This window comes from Maylandia zebra, linkage group LG3, assembly GCF_041146795.1.
Source record: "Maylandia zebra isolate NMK-2024a linkage group LG3, Mzebra_GT3a, whole genome shotgun sequence".
NCBI classification, from domain to species: Eukaryota; Metazoa; Chordata; class Actinopteri; order Cichliformes; family Cichlidae; genus Maylandia; species Maylandia zebra.
The window spans coordinates 52680639-52693894 of NC_135169.1; the positions used below are offsets into that span (position 1 = coordinate 52680639).

At 57.3% G+C, this 13256-nt stretch overlaps 7 non-coding genes and 1 pseudogene across 7 annotated transcripts; all 8 read left to right on the forward strand.

The window, feature by feature from the left end:
- Positions 1-230: 230 nt before the first annotated feature.
- Positions 231-349, forward strand: LOC143417171 (5S ribosomal RNA). The gene has a single exon (XR_013097388.1). It is a non-coding gene; the product is annotated as a 5S ribosomal RNA (ribosomal RNA).
- A 1687-nt stretch (positions 350-2036) lies between these two features.
- Positions 2037-2155, forward strand: LOC143417818 (5S ribosomal RNA). Its single transcript, XR_013097966.1, has one exon. It is a non-coding gene; the product is annotated as a 5S ribosomal RNA (ribosomal RNA).
- Positions 2156-3251: 1096 nt separating this feature from the next.
- On the forward strand, positions 3252-3370 carry LOC143417530 (5S ribosomal RNA; annotated as a pseudogene).
- A 1254-nt stretch (positions 3371-4624) lies between these two features.
- LOC143417819 (5S ribosomal RNA) lies at positions 4625-4743 on the forward strand. Its single transcript, XR_013097967.1, has one exon. It is a non-coding gene; the product is annotated as a 5S ribosomal RNA (ribosomal RNA).
- Positions 4744-5602: 859 nt separating this feature from the next.
- On the forward strand, positions 5603-5721 carry LOC143417345 (5S ribosomal RNA). The gene has a single exon (XR_013097566.1). It is a non-coding gene; the product is annotated as a 5S ribosomal RNA (ribosomal RNA).
- A 1533-nt stretch (positions 5722-7254) lies between these two features.
- LOC143417384 (5S ribosomal RNA) lies at positions 7255-7373 on the forward strand. Its single transcript, XR_013097605.1, has one exon. It is a non-coding gene; the product is annotated as a 5S ribosomal RNA (ribosomal RNA).
- Positions 7374-10120: 2747 nt separating this feature from the next.
- LOC143417412 (5S ribosomal RNA) lies at positions 10121-10239 on the forward strand. The gene has a single exon (XR_013097633.1). It is a non-coding gene; the product is annotated as a 5S ribosomal RNA (ribosomal RNA).
- Positions 10240-11955: 1716 nt separating this feature from the next.
- LOC143417172 (5S ribosomal RNA) lies at positions 11956-12074 on the forward strand. The gene has a single exon (XR_013097389.1). It is a non-coding gene; the product is annotated as a 5S ribosomal RNA (ribosomal RNA).
- The last annotated feature ends 1182 nt before the right edge of the window (positions 12075-13256 follow it).

The following is a 13256-nucleotide window of genomic DNA, read 5'->3' on the forward strand; positions in this document are numbered from 1 at the left end:
CCCTGTGCTGCTAGCTGTGGCCATGTACAACACACCAGGCCCTGTTCTGGTTCCTGAGGCCATCTTCAACAATCCAGGGCCTGTGCTGTTGGATAAATGCTAAACTGAGCCTTTGGGTTAGGGTATTATGCAAACATGCAGGTATGGTTATAGGATTGTCTTCGTAACTTCAGGTACTTGCCACCTAATCACTTGAATCCATAAATTGAGACATTGTGCTGGGGCCAGCAGCTTACGGCCATACCACCCTGAGCACGCCCGACCTCGTCTGATCTCGGAAGCTAAGCAGGGCTGGGCTTGGTTAGTACTTGGATGGGAGACTTCCTTGGAATACCTGGTGCTGTAAGCCTTTCATTTTCATGTCATTGAACCGCTTTTGATCCAGAGAAGGGGTGTATTAAAAGACCAAAAGCAGCTGCCCATTAATGAGGGCACATTAACGACATTGCTTTTGGCTCTTTTCCAATGTCTTGTGCTGCTAGCTGATGCCACCTACACCACACCAGGGCCTGAGTGACCGGCTGGGGCCACTTACACCACATCAGGGCCTGTGGCTGCTGGCTGAGGCCACTTACACCACACCAGGGCCTGTGGCTGCTGGCTGAGGCCACTTACACCACACCAGGGCCTGTGGCTGCTGGCTGAGGCCACCTACACCACACCAGGGCCTTAGTTGCTATTGAGGCCAATTACACCACACCAGGGTCTGTAGCTCTTGCTCAGGCCACTTACACCACACCAGGGCCTGTGGCTGCTGGCTGAGGCCACTTACACCACACCAGGGCCTGTGGCTGCTGGCTGAGGCCACTTACACCACACCAGGGCCTGTGGCTGCTGGCTGAGGCCACTTACACCACACAAGGGCCTGTGGCTGCTGGCTGAGGCCACCTACACCACACCAGGGCCTGTGGCTTCTGGCTGAGGCCACTTACACCACACCAGGGCCTGTGGCTCTTGCTCAGGCCACTCATATCACACCAGACCCTGTGCTTCTGGCCAAGGCCATCTTCACCAAACCTGGCCCAGTGCTGCTTGCTGTGGCCATGTACAAGACACAAGGCCCTGTGCTGCTGGCTGAGGCCACTTACACCACACCAGGGCCTTATTTACTTCTGAGGCCACTTACACCACACCAGGGCCTGTGGCTGCTGGCTGAGGCCACTTACACCACACCAGGGCCTTAGTTGCTATTGAGGCCACTTACACCACACCAGGGCCTGTGGCTGCTGGCTGTGGCCATGTACACCACACCAGGGCCTGTGGCTGCTGGCTGAGGCCACATACACCACCCCAGGGCCTTAGTTGCTATTGAGGCCAATTACACCACACCAGGGCCTGTGGCACTGGCTGAGGCCACTTACACCACACCAGGGCCTGTGGCTGCTGGCTGAGGCCACCTACACCACACCAGGGCATTAGTTGCTATTGAGGCCAATTACACCACACCAGGGTCTGTGGCTCTTGCTCAGGCCACTTACACCACACCAGGGCCTGTGGCTCTGGCTGAGGCCACTTACACCACACCAGGGCCTGTGGCTGCTGGCTGAGGCCACTTACACCACACCAGGGCCTGTGGCTGCTGGCTGAGGCCACTTACACCACACCAGGGCCTGTGGCTGCTGGCTGAGGCCACTTACACCACACCAGGGCCTGTGGCTGCTGGCTGAGGCCACTTACACCACACCAGTGCCTGTGGCTTCTGGCTGAGGCGACTTACACCACACCAGGGCCTGTGGCTCTTGCTCAGGCCACTCACATCACACCAGGCCCTGCGCTTCTGGCCGAGGCCATCTTCACCAAACCAGGCCCTGTGCTGCTAGCTGTGGCCATGTACAACACACCAGGCCCTGTGCTGGTTCCTGAGGCCATCTTCAACAATCCAGGGCCTGTGCTGTTAGATAAATGTTAAACTGAGCCTTTGGGTTAGGGTATTATGCAAACATGCAGGTATGGTTAAAGGATTGTCTTCGTAACTTCAGGTACTTGCCACCTAATCAGTTGAATCCATAAATTGAGACATTGTGCTGGGGCCAGCAGCTTACGGCCATACCACCCTGAGCACGCCCGACCTCGTCTGATCTCGGAAGCTAAGCAGGGCTGGGCTTGGTTAGTACTTGGATGGGAGACTGCCTGGGAATACCTGGTGCTGTAAGCCTTTCATTTTCATGTCATTGAACCGCTTTTGATCCAGAGAAGGGGTGTATTAAAAGACCAAAAGCAGCTGCCCATGAATGAGGGCACATTAACGACATTGCTTTTGGCTGTTTTCCAATGTCTTGTGCTGCTAGCTGATGCCACCTACACCACACCAGGGCCTGAGTGACCGGCTGGGGCCACTTACACCACATCAGGGCCTGTGGCTGCTGGCTGAGGCCACTTACACCACACCAGGGCCTGTGGCTGCTGGCTGAGGCCACTTACACCACATCAGGGCATTAGTTGCTATTGAGGCCAATTACACCACACCAGGGTCTGTGGCTCTTGCTCAGGCCACTTACACCACACCAGGGCCTGTGGCACTGGCTGAGGCCACTTACACCACACCAGGGCCTGTGGCTGCTGGCTGAGGCCACTTACACCACACCAGGGCCTGTGGCTGCTGGATGAGGCGACTTACACCACACCAAGGCCTGTGGCTGCTGGCTGAGGCCACTTACACCACACCAGGGCCTTAGTTGCTATTGAGGCCACTTACACCACACCAGGGCCTGTGGCTGCTGGCTGTGGCCATGTACACCACACCAGGGCCTGTGGCTGCTGGCTGAGGCCACATACACCACCCCAGGGCCTTAGTTGCTATTGAGGCCAATTACACCACACCAGGGCCTGTGGCACTGGCTGAGGCCACTTACACCACACCAGGGCCTGTGGCTGCTGGCTGAGGCCACTTACACCACACCAGGGCCTGTGGCTGCTGGCTGAGGACACTTACACCACACCAGGGCCTGTGGCTCTGGCTCAGGCCACTCATATCACACCAGACCCTGTGCTTCTGGCCGAGGCCATCTTCACCCAACCAGGCCCTGTGCTGCTAGCTGTGGCCATGTACAACACACCAGGCCCTGTGCTGGTTCCAGAGGCCATCTTCAACAATCCAGGGCCTGTGCTGTTGGATAAATGCCAAACTGAGCCTTTGGGTTAGGGTATTATGCAAACATGCAGTTATGGTTATAGGATTGTCTTCGTAACTTCAGGTACTTGCCACCTAATCACTTGAATCCATAAATTGAGACATTGTGCTGGGGCCAGCAGCTTACGGCCATACCACCCTGAGGACGCCCGACCTCGTCTGATCTCGGAAGCTAAGCAGGGCTGGGCTTGGTTAGTACTTGGATGGGAGTATGCCTGGGAATACCTGGTGCTGTAAGCCTTTCATTTTCATGTCATTGAACCGCTTTTGATCCAGAGAAGGGGTGTATTAAAAAACCAAAAGCAGCTGCCCATTAATGAGGGCACATTAACGACATTGCTTTTGGCTGTTTTCCAATGTCTTGTGCTGCTAGCTGATGCCACATACACCACACCAGGGCCTGAGTGACCGGCTGGGGCCACTTACACCACATCAGGGCCTGTGGCTGCTGGCTGAGGCCACTTACACCACACCAGGGCCTGTGGCACTGGCTGAGGCCACTTACACCACACCAGGGCCTGTGGCTGCTGGCTGAGGCCACTTACACCACACCAGTGCATTAGTTGCTATTGAGGCCAATTACACCACACAAGGGTCTGTGGCTCTTGCTCAGGCCACTTACACCACACCAGGGCCTGTGGCACTGGCTGAGGCCACTTACACCACACCAGGGCCTGTGGCTGCTGGCTGAGGCCACTTACACCACACCAGGGCCTGTGGCTGCTGGCTGAGGCCACTTACACCACACCAGGGCCTGTGGCTGCTGGCTGAGGCCACTTACACCACACCAGTGCCTGTGGCTTCTGGCTGAGGCGACTTACACCACACCAAGGCCTGTGGCTGCTGGCTGAGGCCACTTACACCACACCAGGGCCTTAGTTGCTATTGAGGCCACTTACACCACACCAGGGCCTGTGGCTCCTGGCTGAGGCCACATACACCACACCACGGCCTTATTTGCTTCTGAGGCCACTTACACCACACCAGGGCCTGTGGCTGCTGGCTGAGGCCACATACACCACACCAGGGCCTTAGTTGCTATTGAGGCCACTTACACCACACCAGGGCCTGTGGCTGCTGGCTGAGGCCACTTACACCACACCAGGGCCTGTGGCTGCTGGCTGAGGCCACTTACACCACACCAGTGCCTGTGGCTTCTGGCTGAGGCCACTTACACCACACCAGGGCCTGTGGCTCTTGCTCAGGCCACTCACATCACACCAGGCCCTGCGCTTCTGGCCGAGGCCATCTTCACCAAACCAGGCCCTGTGCTGCTAGCTGTGGCCATGTACAACACACCAGGCCCTGTGCTGGTTCCTGAGGCCATCTTCAACAATCCAGGGCCTGTGCTGTTAGATAAATGCTAAACTGAGCCTTTGGGTTAGGGTATTATGCAAACATGCAGGTATGGTTAAAGGATTGTCTTCGTAACTTCAGGTACTTGCCACCTAATCAGTTGAATCCATAAATTGAGACATTGTGCTGGGGCCAGCAGCTTACGGCCATACCACCCTGAGCACGCCCGACCTCGTCTGATCTCGGAAGCTAAGCAGGGCTGGGCTTGGTTAGTACTTGGATGGGAGACTGCCTGGGAATACCTGGTGCTGTAAGCCTTTCATTTTCATGTCATTGAACCGCTTTTGATCCAGAGAAGGGGTGTATTAAAAGACCAAAAGCAGCTGCCCATTAATGAGGGCACATTAACGACATTGCTTTTGGCTGTTTTCCAATGTCTTGTGCTGCTAGCTGATGCCACCTACACCACACCAGGGCCTGAGTGACCGGCTGGGGCCACTTACACCACATCAGGGCCTGTGGCTGCTGGCTGAGGCCACTTACACCACACCAGGGCCTGTGGCTGCTGGCTGAGGCCACCTACACCACACCAGGGCCTTAGTTGCTATTGAGGCCAATTACACCACACCAGGGTCTGTGGCTCTTGCTCAGGCCACTTACACCACACCAGGGCCTGTGGCTGCTGGATGAGGCCACTTACACCACACCAGGGCATTAGTTGCTATTGAGGCCACTTACACCACACCAGGGCCTGTGGCTGCTGGCTGAGGCCACCTACACCACACCAGGGCATTAGTTGCTATTGAGGCCAATTACACCACACCAGGGCCTGTGGCTGCTGGCTGAGGCCACTTACACCACACCAGTGCCTGTGGCTTCTGGCTGAGGCCACTTACACCACACCAGGGCCTGTGGCTCTTGCTCAGGCCACTCACATCACACCAGGCCCTGCGCTTCTGGCCGAGGCCATCTTCACCAAACCAGGCCCTGTGCTGGTTCCTGAGGCCATCTTCAACAATCCAGGGCCTGTGCTGTTAGATAAATGCTAAACTGAGCCTTTGGGTTAGGGTATTATGCAAACATGCAGGTATGGTTAAAGGATTGTCTTCGTAACTTCAGGTACTTGCCACCTAATCAGTTGAATCCATAAATTGAGACATTGTGCTGGGGCCAGCAGCTTACGGCCATACCACCCTGAGCACGCCCGACCTCGTCTGATCTCGGAAGCTAAGCAGGGCAGGGCTTGGTTAGTACTTGGATGGGAGACTACCTGGGAATACCTGGTTCTGTAAGCCTTTCATTTTCATGTCATTGAACCGCTTTTGATCCAGAGAAGGGGTGTATTAAAAGACCAAAAGCAGCTGCCCATTAATGAGGGCACATTAACGACATTGCTTTTGGCTGTTTTCCAATGTCTTGTGCTGCTAGCTGATGCCACCTACACCACACCAGGGCCTGAGTGACCGGCTGGGGCCACTTACACCACATCAGGGCCTGTGGCTGCTGGCTGAGGCCACTTACACCACACCAGGGCCTGTGGCTGCTGGCTGAGGCCACTTACACCACACCAGGGCATTAGTTGCTATTGAGGCCAATTACACCACACCAGGGTCTGTGGCTCTTGCTCAGGCCACTTACACCACACCAGGGCCTGTGGCTGCTGGCTGAGGCCACTTACACCACACCAGGGCCTGTGGCTGCTGGCTGAGGCCACCTACACCACACCAGGGCATTAGTTGCTATTGAGGCCAATTACACCACACCAGGGTCTGTGACTCTTGCTCAGGCCACTTACACCACACCAGGGCCTGTGGCACTGGCTGAGGCCACTTACACCACACCAGGGCCTGTGGCTGCTGGCTGAGGCTACTTACACCACACCAGGGCCTGTGGCTGCTGGCTGAGGTCACTTACACCACACCAGGGCCTGTGGCTGCTGGCTGAGGGCACTTACACCACACCAGTGCCTGTGGCTTCTGGCTGAGGCCACTTACACCACACCAGGGCCTGTGGCTCTTGCTCAGGCCACTTACACCACACCAGGGCCTGTGGCTGCTGGCTGAGGCCACTTACACCACACCAGGGCCTGTGGCTGCTGGCTGAGGCCACTTACACCACACCAGGGCCTGTGGCTGCTGGCTGAGGTCACTTACACCACACCAGGGCATTAGTTGCTATTGAGGCCAATTACACCACACCAGGGTCTGTGACTCTTGCTCAGGCCACTTACACCACACCAGGGCCTGTGGCACTGGCTGAGTCCACTTACACCACACCAGGGCCTGTGGCTGCTGGCTGAGGCCACTTACACCACACCAGGGCCTGTGGCTGCTGGCTGAGGTGACTTACACCACACCAGGGCCTGTGGCTGCTGGCTGAGGGCACTTACACCACACCAGGGCCTGTGGCTTCTGGCTGAGGCCACTTACACCACACCAGGGCCTGTGGCTGCTGGCTGAGGCCACTTACACCACACAAGGGCCTGTGGCTGCTGGCTGAGGCCACCTACACCACACCAGGGCCTGTGGCTCTTGCTCAGGCCACTCATATCACACCAGACCCTGTGCTTCTGGCCGAGGCCATCTTCACCAAACCTGGCCCTGTGCTGCTTGCTGTGGCCATGTACAACACACCAGGCCCTGTGCTGGTTCCAGAGGCCATCTTCAACAATCTAGGGCCTGTGCTGTTAGATAAATGCCAAACTGAGCCTTTGGGTTATGGTATTATGCAAACATGCATGCATGGTTATAGGATTGTCTTCGTAACTTCAGGTACTTGCCACCTAATCAGTTGAATCCATAAATTGAGACATTGTGCTGGGGCCAGCAGCTTACGGCCATACCACCCTGAGCACGCCCGACCTCGTCTGATCTCGCAAGCTAAGCAGGGCTGGGCTTGGTTAGTACTTGGATGGGAGACTGCCTGGGAATACCTGGTGCTGTAAGCCTTTCTTTTTCATGTCATTGAACCGCTTTTGATCCAGAGAAGGGGTGTATTAAAAGACCAAAAGCAGCTGCCCATTAATGAGGGCACATTAACGACATTGCTTTTGGCTGTTTTCCAATGTCTTGTGCTGCTAGCTGATGCCACCTACACCACACCAGGGCCTGAGTGACCGGCTGGGGCCACTTACACCACATCAGGGCCTGTGGCTCTGGCTGAGGCCACTTACACCACACCAGGGCCTGTGGCTGCTGGCTGAGGCCACTTACACCACACCAGGGCCTGTGGCTGCTGGCTGAGGCCACCTACACCACACCAGGGCCTTAGTTGCTATTGAGGCCAATTACACCACACCAGGGCCTGTGGCTCTTGCTCAGGCCACTTACACCACACCAGGGCCTGTGGCTGCTGGCTGAGGCCACATACACCACAACACGGCCTTATTTGCTTCTGAGGCCACTTACACCACACCAGGGCCTGTGGCTGCTGGCTGAGGCCACATACACCACACCAGGGCCTTAGTTGCTATTGAGGCCAATTACACCACACCAGGGCCTGTGGCTCTTGCTCAGGCCACTTACACCACACCAGGGCCTGTGGCTGCTGGCTGAGGCCACTTACACCACACCAGGGCCTGTGGCTGCTGGCTGAGGCCACTTACACCACACCACGGCCTTAGTTGCTATTGAGGCCACTTACACCACACCAGGGCCTGTGGCTGCTGGCTGAGGCCACATACACCACACCACGGCCTTATTTGCTTCTGAGGCCACTTACACCACACCAGGGCCTGTGGCTGCTGGCTGAGGCCACTTACACCACACCACGGCCTTAGTTGCTATTGAGGCCACTTACACCACACCAGGGCCTGTGGCTGCTGGCTGAGGCCACATACACCACACCAGGGCCTTAGTTGCTATTGAGGCCACTTACTCCACACCAGGGCCTGTGGCACTGGCTGAGGCCACTTACACCACACCAGGGCCTTAGTTGCTATTGAGGCCAATTACACCACACCAGGGTCTGTGGCTGCTGGCTGAGGCCACTTACACCACACCAGGGCATTAGTTGCTATTGAGGCCACTTACACCACACCAGGGCCTGTGGCTGCTGGCTGAGGCCACCTACACCACACCAGGGCATTAGTTGCTATTGAGGCCAATTACACCACACCAGGGTCTGTGGCTCTTGCTCAGGCCACTTACACCACACCAGGGCCTGTGGCACTGGCTGAGGCCACTTACACCACACCAGGGCCTGTGGCTGCTGGCTGAGGCCACTTACACCACACCAGGGCCTGTGGCTGCTGGCTGAGGCCACTTACACCACACCAGGGCCTGTGGCTGCTGGCTGAGGCCACTTACACCACACCAGTGCCTGTGGCTTCTGGCTGAGGCCACTTACACCACACCACGGCCTTAGTTGCTATTGAGGCCAATTACACCACACCAGGGTCTGTGACTCTTGCTCAGGCCACTTACACCACACCAGGGCCTGTGGCACTGGCTGAGGCCACTTACACCACACCAGGGCCTGTGGCTGCTGGCTGAGGCCACTTACACCACACCAGGGCCTGTGGCTGCTGGCTGAGGTCACTTACACCACACCAGGGCCTGTGGCTGCTGGCTGAGGGCACTTACACCACACCAGTGCCTGTGGCTTCTGGCTGAGGCCACTTACACCACACCAGGGCCTGTGGCTCTTGCTCAGGCCACTTACACCACACCAGTGCCTGTGGCTGCTGGCTGAGGCCACTTACACCACACCAGGGCCTGTGGCTGCTGGCTGAGGCCACTTACACCGCACCAGGGCCTGTGGCTGCTGGCTGAGGGCACTTACACCACACCAGTGCCTGTGGCTGCTGGCTGAGGTCACTTACACCACACCAGGGCATTAGTTGCTATTGAGGCCAATTACACCACACCAGGGTCTGTGACTCTTCCTCAGGCCACTTACACCACACCAGGGCCTGTGGCTGCTGGCTGAGGCCACTTACACCACACCAGGGCCTGTGGCTGCTGGCTGAGGCCACTTACACCACACCAGGGCCTGTGGCTGCTGGCTGAGGTCACTTACACCACACCAGGGCATTAGTTGCTATTGAGGCCAATTACACCACACCAGGGTCTGTGACTCTTGCTCAGGCCACTTACACCACACCAGGGCCTGTGGCACTGGCTGAGTCCACTTACACCACACCAGGGCCTGTGGCTGCTGGCTGAGGCCACTTACACCACACCAGGGCCTGTGGCTGCTGGCTGAGGTCACTTACACCACACCAGGGCCTGTGGCTGCTGGCTGAGGGCACTTACACCACACCAGTGCCTGTGGCTTCTGCCTGAGGCCACTTACACCACACCAGGGCCTGTGGCTGCTGGCTGAGGCCACTTACACCACACAAGGGCCTGTGGCTGCTGGCTGAGGCCACCTACACCACACCAGGGCCTGTGGCTCTTGCTCAGGCCACTCATATCACACCAGACCCTGTGCTTCTGGCCGAGGCCATCTTCACCAAACCTGGCCCTGTGCTGCTTGCTGTGGCCATGTACAACACACCAGGCCCTGTGCTGGTTCCAGAGGCCATCTTCAACAATCCAGGGCCTGTGCTGTTAGATAAATGCCAAACTGAGCCTTTGGGTTATGGTATTATGCAAACATGCATGTATGGTTATAGGATTGTCTTCGTAACTTCAGGTACTTGCCACCTAATCAGTTGAATCCATAAATTGAGACATTGTGCTGGGGCCAGCAGCTTACGGCCATACCACCCTGAGCACGCCCGACCTCGTCTGATCTCGGAAGCTAAGCAGGGCTGGGCTTGGTTAGTACTTGGATGGGAGACTGCCTGGGATTACCTGGTGCTGTAAGCCTTTCATTTTCATGTCATTGAACCGCTTTTGATCCAGAGAAGGGGTGTATTAAAAGACCAAAAGCAGCTGCCCATTAATGAGGGCACATTAACGACATTGCTTTTGGCTCTTTTCCAATGTCTTGTGCTGCTAGCTGATGCCACCTACACCACACCAGGGCCTGAGTGACCGGCTGGGGCCACTTACACCACATCAGGGCCTGTGGCTCTGGCTGAGGCCACTTACACCACACCAGGGCCTGTGGCTGCTGGCTGAGGCCACTTACACCACACCAGGGCCTGTGGCTGCTGGCTGAGGCCACCTACACCACACCAGGGCCTTAGTTGCTATTGAGGCCACTTACACCACACCAGGGCCTGTGGCTGCTGGCTGAGGCCACATACACCACAACACGGCCTTATTTGCTTCTGAGGCCACTTACACCACACCAGGGCCTGTGGCTGCTGGCTGAGGCCACATACACCACACCAGGGCCTTAGTTGCTATTGAGGCCAATTACACCACACCAGGGCCTGTGGCTCTTGCTCAGGCCACTTACAAAACACCAGGGCCTGTGGCTGCTGGCTGAGGCCACATACACCACACCAGGGCCTTAGTTGCTATTGAGGCCACTTACTCCACACCAGGGCCTGTGGCACTGGCTGAGGCCACTTACACCACACCAGGGCCTTAGTTGCTATTGAGGCCAATTACACCACACCAGGGTCTGTGGCTCTTGCTCAGGCCACTTACACCACACCAGGGCCTGTGGCTGCTGGCTGAGGCCACTTACACCACACCAGGGCATTAGTTGCTATTGAGGCCACCTACACCACACCAGGGCATTAGTTGCTATTGAGGCCAATTACACCACACCAGGGTCTGTGGCTCTTGCTCAGGCCACTTACACCACACCAGGGCCTGTGGCACTGGCTGAGGCCACTTACACCACACCAGGGCCTGTGGCTCTGGCTGAGGCCACTTACACCACACCAGGGCCTGTGGCTGCTGGCTGAGGCCACTTACACCACACCAGGGCCTGTGGCTGCTGGCTGAGGCCACTTACACCACACCAGGGCCTTAGTTGCTATTGAGGCCAATTACACCACACCAGGGTCTGTGACTCTTGCTCAGGCCACTTACACCACACCAGGGCCTGTGGCACTGGCTGAGGCCACTTACACCACACCAGGGCCTGTGGCTGCTGGCTGAGGCCACTTACACCACACCAGGGCCTGTGGCTGCTGGCTGAGGCCACTTACACCACACCAGGGCCTGTGGCTCCTGGCTGAGGTCACATACACCACACCACGGCCTTATTTGCTTCTGAGGCCACTTACACCACACCAGGGCCTGTGGCTCTTGCTCAGGCCACTTACTCCACACCAGGGCCTGTGGCTCTTGCTCAGGCCACTTACACCACACCAGGGCCTGTGGCTCTTGCTCAGGCCACTTACACCACACCAGGGCCTGTGGCTCTTGCTCAGGCCACTCATATCACACCAGGCCCTGTGCTGCTAGCTGTGGCCATGTACAACACACCAGGCCCTGTTCTGGTTCCTGAGGCCATCTTCAACAATCCAGGGCCTGTGCTGTTGGATAAATGCTAAACTGAGCCTTTGGGTTAGGGTATTATGCAAACATGCAGGTATGGTTATAGGATTGTCTTCGTAACTTCAGGTACTTGCCACCTAATCACTTGAATCCATAAATTGAGACATTGTGCTGGGGCCAGCAGCTTACGGCCATACCACCCTGAGCACGCCCGACCTCGTCTGATCTCGGAAGCTAAGCAGGGCTGGGCTTGGTTAGTACTTGGATGGGAGACTTCCTTGGAATACCTGGTGCTGTAAGCCTTTCATTTTCATGTCATTGAACCGCTTTTGATCCAGAGAAGGGGTGTATTAAAAGACCAAAAGCAGCTGCCCATTAATGAGGGCACATTAACGACATTGCTTTTGGCTGTTTTCCAATGTCTTGTGCTGCTAGCTGATGCCACCTACACCACACCAGGGCCTGAGTGACCGGCTGGGGCCACTTACACCACATCAGGGCCTGTGGCTCTGGCTGAGGCCACTTACACCACACCAGGGCCTGTGGCTGCTGGCTGAGGCCACCTACACCACACCAGGGCCTTAGTTGCTATTGAGGCCAATTACACCACACCAGGGTCTGTAGCTCTTGCTCAGGCCACTTACACCACACCAGGGCCTGTGGCTGCTGGCTGAGGCCACTTACACCACACCAGGGCCTGTGGCTGCTGGCTGAGGCCACCTACACCACACCAGGGCCTTAGTTGCTATTGAGGCCAATTACACCACACCAGGGTCTGTGGCTCTTGCTCAGGCCACTTACACCACACCAGGGCCTGTGGCTGCTGGCTGAGGCCACTTACACCACACCAGGGCATTAGTTGCTATTGAGGCCACTTACACCACACCAGGGCCTGTGGCACTGGCTGAGGCCACTTACACCACACCAGGGCCTGTGGCTGCTGGCTGAGGCCACTTACACCACACCAGGGCCTGTGGCTGCTGGCTGAGGTCACTTACACCACACCAGGGCCTGTGGCTGCTGGCTGAGGGCACTTACACCACACCAGTGCCTGTGGCTTCTGGCTGAGGCCACTTACACCACACCAGGGCCTGTGGCTCTTGCTCAGGCCACTTACACCACACCAGGGCCTGTGGCTGCTGGCTGAGGCCACTTACACCACACCAGGGCCTGTGGCTGCTGGCTGAGGCCACTTACACCACACCAGGGCCTGTGGCTGCTGGCTGAGGGCACTTACACCACACCAGTGCCTGTGGCTGCTGGCTGAGGCCACTTACACCACACCAGGGTCTGTGGCTCTTGCTCAGGCCACTTACACCACACCAGGGCCTGTGGCACTGGCTCAGGCCACTTACACCACACCAGGACCTGTGGCTCTGGCTGAGGCCACTTACACCACACCAGGGCCTGTGGCTGCTGGCTGAGGCCACTTACACCACACCAGGGCCTGTGGCTGCTGGCTGAGGCCACTTACACCACACCAG